Consider the following 7,871-nt stretch of genomic DNA (forward strand, 5'->3'; position numbering starts at 1 on the left):
GTCCTTATAAAAAGGGAAATTTTGAACACAGACACACACTCAGGGAAACAGCACGTGAAGATCAGAGTTATGCCGCCATAAACCGAGGAGCTCCCAGAAGCTAAGAGAGAGGCTTGGAACAGATCCTTCCCTAGAGTTTTCCAGATAGCATGGCCCTGCCAACACCTTGATCTCAGACTTCTAGCCTCTCCAAACTTGAGACATGAAATTTCTGTTGTTTTAGCCTCTCGGTTTGTGGTACTTTGTTACAGCAGCCCTAGCAAATTAATACACAATGTAATAGGTGCTGCGCCAAGCGATTTACATAGATTGTCTCATGTAACCCTCACAACAACCACTGATAGGTACTATAGCCCATTTTACAGAATAAATGGAACCAGAGTAAGGTCAAGTAACTTGCCCAAAGTTGAGCTGCTTTAATGTAAAAGGACAGAAGTATTCAAAGCTTGGGGCTCAGGGAAACCTGCCCTCCACACCCATAATCTACCCTAATTCGGTAAATCCTACCTCTCCACTCGGCCTTTCAATCCTTGCTCCAAACAGGTGTTGTCTCTTCAGTTGGCTTATGGTTAAGATGCCCCCACTTCATGTTTGATGGTCGAATTGGTGCCTTTACCTGTTCTAAGGCTATACAAGCAGAATGACCTAGTGAGTCGTGATGTTTACGCTGTATGTAGTAACTCATTTACCAACAAACTGGTAGTCAACCCCCCTCACTTCAGGCCCTCTCTGTGTGTGACCTCCAATATATACCACACACACACACACACACACACTCAGACCAGCCATAATAGTACAGGTTGTTCATGTTGTTTTTTTTAATTTGTTTTTCTCCAAAGCTCATCACCCAGTTGTGTAAGTTCCTTACCTCAGCCTTGCATCCAGCACTAGAAGACATTTTCCATTTTCAGAGGTATAGGATTCATGTAATTTCATTGTGATTGTCATTTGCTAATGAGCTAAAAAGCAGATGTGGATTTGATCCTGAGACAATGCATAGGAGCTGAGTGAAGGCTGGGTGTCCTGATGCTATGTTATAAAAGTGAAGGTTTTGCAGTACTGTTTTGTTTTTCAAGTGACTTAAGGGGTTTTCATGGGTAATTTTGATTATCCTTAGTTTTTGTACGTCAAGCTGACTTTAACCACTATATAGGCCATGACTCCACTGTAGCTTAAAAACAAAAATAGTGAGAGAGTTAAATCATCAAATAGGACATCGAGCCTGTGTATGACAAGCTCAAAAACCCTGCACCGTAACAGTTAAACCATAATCACAACGTGAGTAGTGATTTATTTCCAGCAAAACATCAACCAAACATCAAACAACACACTAAATTAGTGTTGTCATTTTGGATTTTGTTGGGTTTGTAGTTTTGACTGAGTTTACTTACATATTTGTTGGATTTTACAGTGAGATAAGCGTACGGAGCTTATACCTTTATATGTTTGTACATGTTTAGGTTACACTACAATTAACATATTTTAAGTCCAACAATAGGAGTATACTGGAATTTACTGGAATTTTTAAAGAGTTCATAAATTACTCAATTTGAGACACAAAGCGTTGACCAGACTAGAATATAAAGGTACAAAGTAGAAACACATCAACATGGATAGTAAAACGATCAGAATGATGAAGAGATAAAACTCATTGTTTAGGAAGATGTTGGAATAATTAGGGGTTGGTAAATGTTTTTCATTCAAAAATAATTTATTCAGTGCCCTCTGTGCTAGGAACTGTACTAGGGGCTTATGGCTAAGAGGTAGGGAAGGAAGAAGGAAAAGCAGAAATAAGATATCAAGATGAGGGACTTCCCTGGTGGCACAGTGGTTAAGAATCCACCTGCCATTGCAGGGAACATGGGTTCGATCCCTGGTCCAAGAAGATCCCACGTGCCGCAGAGCCACTAAGCCCATGCGCCACAACTGCTGAGACCGTGCACCACAACTACTGAAGCCCGCGTGCGTAGAGCCCGTGCACCGCAACAAAGAGTATCCCCCACTCGCCACAACTAGAGAAAGCCCACATGCAGCAATGAAGACCCTGCGCAGCCAAAAATAAACTAAATAAATTTATTTATAAATTATTCAAAAGATGTCAAGATGAGTAAGACCTCAGGTCCTTCAAGACATTCAGTCTAATGGGAAGATAGGGCTACAACAGGTAATATTAATTAAGCACTAGTGAGGTTCACATAGACTGTCTCATTGAAGGCTCACAACAACCCTAGGGGATGAGCAATATGATTCCTCCATCTTACTGATGAGGACACAGAGGACCTCATGGGATAAATGGTGCTACTCAGCTAGATGCCCTTAGGAAATTACACATGGGAGTCAGGGAAACCTTCCAAATGAGGTGTGATTTCATCCGGGTCTTTAATGATGACTGGGATTTCACCAGTCAGCACAGAGAGGGAAAGGCATTCTTGTCAGAATAGACAGTTTGGGGACTTCCCTAGTGGCGCAATGGTTAAGAATCTGCCTGCCAATGCAGGGTACATGGGTTCAATCCCTGGTCCGGGAAGATCCCACATGCCGTGGAGCAGCTAAGCCCATGCACCACAACTACTGAGCCCACATACCACAGCTACTGAGCCCGTGTGCCACAACTACTGAAGCCCACGCACGTAGAGCCCGTGCTCTGCAACAAGAGAAGCCACTGCAATGAGAAGTCTGCGCACCATGACGAAGAGTAGCCCCTGCTCACCATAACTAGAGAAAACCTGCGTGCAGCAATGAAGACCCAACGCAGCCAAAATTTAATTAATTATTATTATTTTTTTAAAAAAAAGAACAGACAATTTGTGCAAAGCCATGGGGACATGGAAAAGCATGGATTCTCTAAGTAACGGAACAAAGGTGTAGATTGGCCCAGCTGAGAACATGGCCGGAGTTAGCTGCCCTGAAGGGGTTCACGCCCATCCTTCAACCCTGGTAATGGATCAAGCCATGTCACTGGACCGATCCTTCCCACACTAGTAGAAATGCAGTGCTTCCTGATGGTTTGGTAACCAGGCTCAACTCTTCCAAACAGTGCCACCGCATACAGCTGTGCACTGCATGAGAAGAGCCCCATGTAAGTGGCACAAGCCACACAGCAGACGTCACAGATATACACACTCATTATGACGGTTTCCTGGAAGGGGTAGTAAAGTTTCTTTTTTCTAATAAAATCTGTATGTTATAACAATTTTCTGACAAATAGAAGTAAGGTATCTTAGGGAGGGGCATCTCTTCCTAATTCATTTAAATGTGTCCTATGAGCTAATGGTGGTAAGCTAGCTCTTGCTGCTTTTCCCTCTTGCCCTGTGCTGAAACCTATTCCAGCTGCACACCATGATCTTATTTGGCCTTTTCATGACTCAAATGCATTACATCAAACCTGCTTCAAGCAGGTAACGCTTTCTATTTCCTCCTATCCCGTGTGATTCCAGCTTCCCTACCTGGTCCATCGCTATCCCTCCTAGATTTGGATCTATCCACACTGTCTTCTGACTCACAACAGATCACTTTTCCTGGTTAATCTCATTTTTTCCAGAACTCAAACACAGCCCTGGGCCTGCCTGTAGTCGGAACATAAGAGGTCCCATGGCCCAAAAAGGCAGGAGGCCTCCAACCAGACACTGTATTCATGGAGCCCTCCCGATTCTGCCATATATTTCTGGAACGGCTCCAGAAGCCTCCTAAACATGAATTCTTAAAACTATCCATTTATATATTGCTCACATAGAAATATAAATCATGCTGAGCTGCAGTTGGCTCCAACTCCTTCAAAAGTCAGCCTTGGGTCTATTTAGACGTTAGTTAAATGGCCACCGTAGCAAGCCCTGCTACAAAATGAGCTCTAAAGGGGCACATGGGTTCACCCTCAAAATCGTTCTAACTCTGTTCTATAAGAAACTTCCTAAAAAGCCTAGAAAAACATTGTGCAGAAAGGATACAAAGCTATTTTAGGAGGATGGCTACCTCTGCAGAGGGAAGACAGGCATGGGCTGCAGCAGGAGGTGAGCTGTTCTCTGTAACATTGTTATTTCTTTTTAACAAAACCTCAAACAAGATGGTGAAATCTTAGTGTGGTAAATGTGTGTGGTGGGTAGAGGATATCTGTTGCATTATCTTCTGCCTTTAATGTTTGAAATATACCATCATTAACATTTTAAAATGTAAAAAAAAAAAAAAAGGACATTTTTATGCACTTTGGCTGAAGACCATATGATAATTATTCACCAGAGAAGCTTTAGGGCATCCTTTGATGAACCCCAAGTAATCAAGTTCTGACCTGGCCCTTCCTAGGCTCCGAGGGAAAGGTTCATGCATATAGCCGCAGGGGGGGACTTGGAGGGTCTCCCACCTCCAGCTGGACTGGTGCTGTCACAGCAAAGGGCAGTGCCAAGGCCGGGACGGTGCACAGTGCACCCAGTGGGCGCCGAAGTGGCCGTCCGTCCGTGCTTTTGCTTCCCACGTCCCCCCACCCCCATTGTCAGATTTTCACCAGTGTCAGCTTCTTTTCCCTTCTCTAAAGGAGGCGTGTTTTAAATGATGTATCTATTCTGCCACCTAGCCTTCAGCCGCATCACTACAACAAAGCTGCCTTAAAAGGCTCTTCTGCACAGACCTCAATCTTGCTGGATTTCCCTAATCTTGGCTGGGGGACCTGAGCGATTGGGTACTTTATTTCTTAAGGGTCACCGTACCTTAGATTTGGGCCAGGGTGAGATGGTAGCATTAGAATGCTCAATGTGAAAGGGTATTTTCCTTTGGGAAAGGGATTGGTCATTCTCAAAAGGGCTTTATAATGGAATAATAACTCACTGTGGGGAACAGGTTAGGCAAATCTGTCTAGAACAGTGGGGATAGCCATTCATAGGAGTGAATGAAGGCAAGACCCTTAGCTGACATTCTTCCTCTCCAACCAGAGGAATCCATGATATCTTATGTCTCATTAAAAGCCTTGCTTTCTCACATCAGGCATCATCCTGGCCTCAAAAACCAATTAGAAACTCATGGAAAATGACCAGAGGAAAGGACTCACGCTTTATAAAACACAAATGCTATGTACCCTTGGAAAAGTTGTCCATATAAAAGCACAAATCTTTACTGGGTTGCATTTCTTGAAATATGCAGTTAATCTTTTAAAGGAATGGAAAAGGGTGATCTCTGGGGAACTGGACACAAGTGGATAATATTTAACTTCTTACTCCTCCAAGAAAGATGTGGTTGAAAGGCATCAAAGCTGGAATATGCCAGAGTTAGGAAGCAGAGTTGGGAAACTTGTGGCAGAGAAAGAGGGAAGGGACCCCGGCCTCTGACGTTTGAATGTGGCAGGCATAAGTGAGCCACCCCCCAGCCCCCAAACTAAATTCACTGACGCAAACGACTTTTTTTCTGGAAGCAATCTTCTAAAGGTGACTGTGAACAGATCTGGGGCTTCAGAACAGAGGCGAGGGGGAAATGGAATAAAGAAAGGCTCCTAGGCACCCTCCATAATCCAACATCCTGGAACAGACCTTCCCACTCTGCCGTCAGACGTTAATTATGGGCTCTCAGGGGCAAACCCATCCAGCCAGGAGCCCATCTTTGGACCGAATTACCATAGACAATCCCAGGCTACTGAGCGTTCTTTCTCTCTTAAGCCCTCGCAGGGAGCCTACCTGAGCTCCCATCAGCCAGCTCTCAACCCCTCATGACATAAGCCCGTCTCTAAGTGGAAATACAGACAGTCACTTAATGTCTACAGACTTACAGAGTTCCCCCTCTCCCCGGCTCCCTGCCACCAGACCCCATGGACCAGCTCTGGCTTCCTTTCTCTCTACCCTTTTCGTCTTCTCTATGAATCATCCCCCTCTCCCTTTTACCCGTCTTCACACATTTTATTTTCCAGCCACTGGAAGTCGGCTAGACAAAAAGACGTGTCACTGAGGCCGTCTCCCTCAGAATAGAGGGTGGCTGGAACTAGGCAACTCATGTTTCTCTGGAAGGAGCGCCACAATCTCCCCATTCATCTGAAATGCTACCACTGTGCCTTAGCCGGCTCTGCTGCGGAGTGGCTGCAGAAATAGGATCAGGGGCTGGAACACACACGCCACGCTGTCCGCACTTGACACAAAGGGGAAAGTAATACGTGATCTCCCTCACTCTTCAAATATTCCAACCAGAGTTTTGAATATTAATTTTGTGCCTACCTTACCGAGCCCCAGACACAGAGGAGAAGCAATGTTAACGAGCCTTGCTTTTTTTTTTTTTTAATCATTACACACAGCTCCTCGTCTCTCAGCCAACACCTAAAGCCCCTCTGGCGATACGAACAAAAGCACAACTTTAAACTTTTGCCTTGACTTTTAAACGTGCCTTTCGGCAAGTAGATAAGTGGGAAGAGAGATCAGGATCTGGGGGTGTTAACAGCATAGAGCGAGATGCTTCTGAACCAAACTGGCAAGAGAAATATTTTCTTCAAAGCAGCCCTACAGAAGGAATTCTTATCATAGATGAGGGTGCAGTCTAGTGGCAAACTTCATGAAATGCAGCCCCTTCTCCAAAGGGAAGTTAGAGCACTTCCAGAGGGACGAAGAGAAATGTAAAGGGGTGACAGTCCCACCGCAAGTTCCCCCAAGTGGGGCAGCAACAGTTGCCCAGCTGTCTCTGATCTGCCTCTGAAGTCTATGACCCACCCATGCCAAGTGCAGGAGAAAACGACAAGCCCCACCTTCATTCTTTGAAGACTTCAGCTCTCTTTCGTTTTACTTAGGAAAGAAGGGTCCTTAGGGTCCCCATAGATCACATGAGGTTCCAAAAGGGATAACAGTGCTCCTGGTCGGGATCGGCAAGTCCTGTGGTGACGTCAGCTCCGATTCCTAGGCTGTGCCTGCTGGCACCAGTGTCCCTCATAACAGTGGGTCCCTCTGGTTTGTCACCCAGTCCCTCCAGGGATGCGGCCCTGACCAATGGAAATACCCCTTTCAAAGAACCCGGAGGGGAAGGATGACCACTCTGCCTACCTTCCCTCTGACAACCCCACACCAGGACACTTCAGGCCTCCAGGCAAGATTTTCAGACCTAGCTTTCCTCCGCAGTGCCAGTCTCTGTAACTCACTGCTGCCTACAGGCTGCTGCTATGACTGTCCCTTCGAGCAAGTACACACACACACACACACACACACACACACACACACACACAGCTGCCCGGGGCTAATAGTGTAACTGAAGGAAAGTGGCCACTTCTTCACCCTGTGACCAAAGACAGTCACTCCGCCAGCAACAGAAACACTACATTAAATCCCCTTCCCCAGATTTTTAGGGGGGAAATTCAGTTTTTCTTTTCCTTCTTTTTCTTTTCAGTCACCCATCACTGGCCACCCTACACTAACGCCCACCCCAACACATACATGCGAGAGAGAGAGACAGAGACAGACAGAGACAGAGAGAGACAGAGAGACAGAGACAGAGAGCGCACGCGCGCGCACACACACACACACACACACACACACACACACCTTACTTGGTCACTCAAAAACCAGCAGCCAGCCATTTCCCAAAGCTAAGGAAGAATTTCTTGGGCACTGTATATATCCAGTTGGCTAATAAGAAAATACTTCTCCCTCCAGCCTGGGCCTTGGCTAGTTAAGGGGTGGGAGGGACCGGGAGACGGGTTACTCCGTATTGTATCCACCGTACTGCGAAGAACTCTCCTTCACTCGCCCCCCGCCTCCTGCCCGCTCTGGGCAGTCCGAGCCCCGTCCCCCGCGGCCCTTTCTCCACTCCGGGAGAGGAGGGCGCTGTTCGGGCGGCGAAGGGGAGCCCCCGTCTGTCTAGAAGGCCTCTCCCCACCCCCACCCCGTGTGAGTTTGTACTCCTTGGCATCCTTGCCTGGG

The sequence above is a fragment of the Tursiops truncatus genome, chromosome 7, assembly GCF_011762595.2.
Source record: "Tursiops truncatus isolate mTurTru1 chromosome 7, mTurTru1.mat.Y, whole genome shotgun sequence".
NCBI classification, from domain to species: domain Eukaryota; kingdom Metazoa; phylum Chordata; class Mammalia; order Artiodactyla; family Delphinidae; genus Tursiops; species Tursiops truncatus.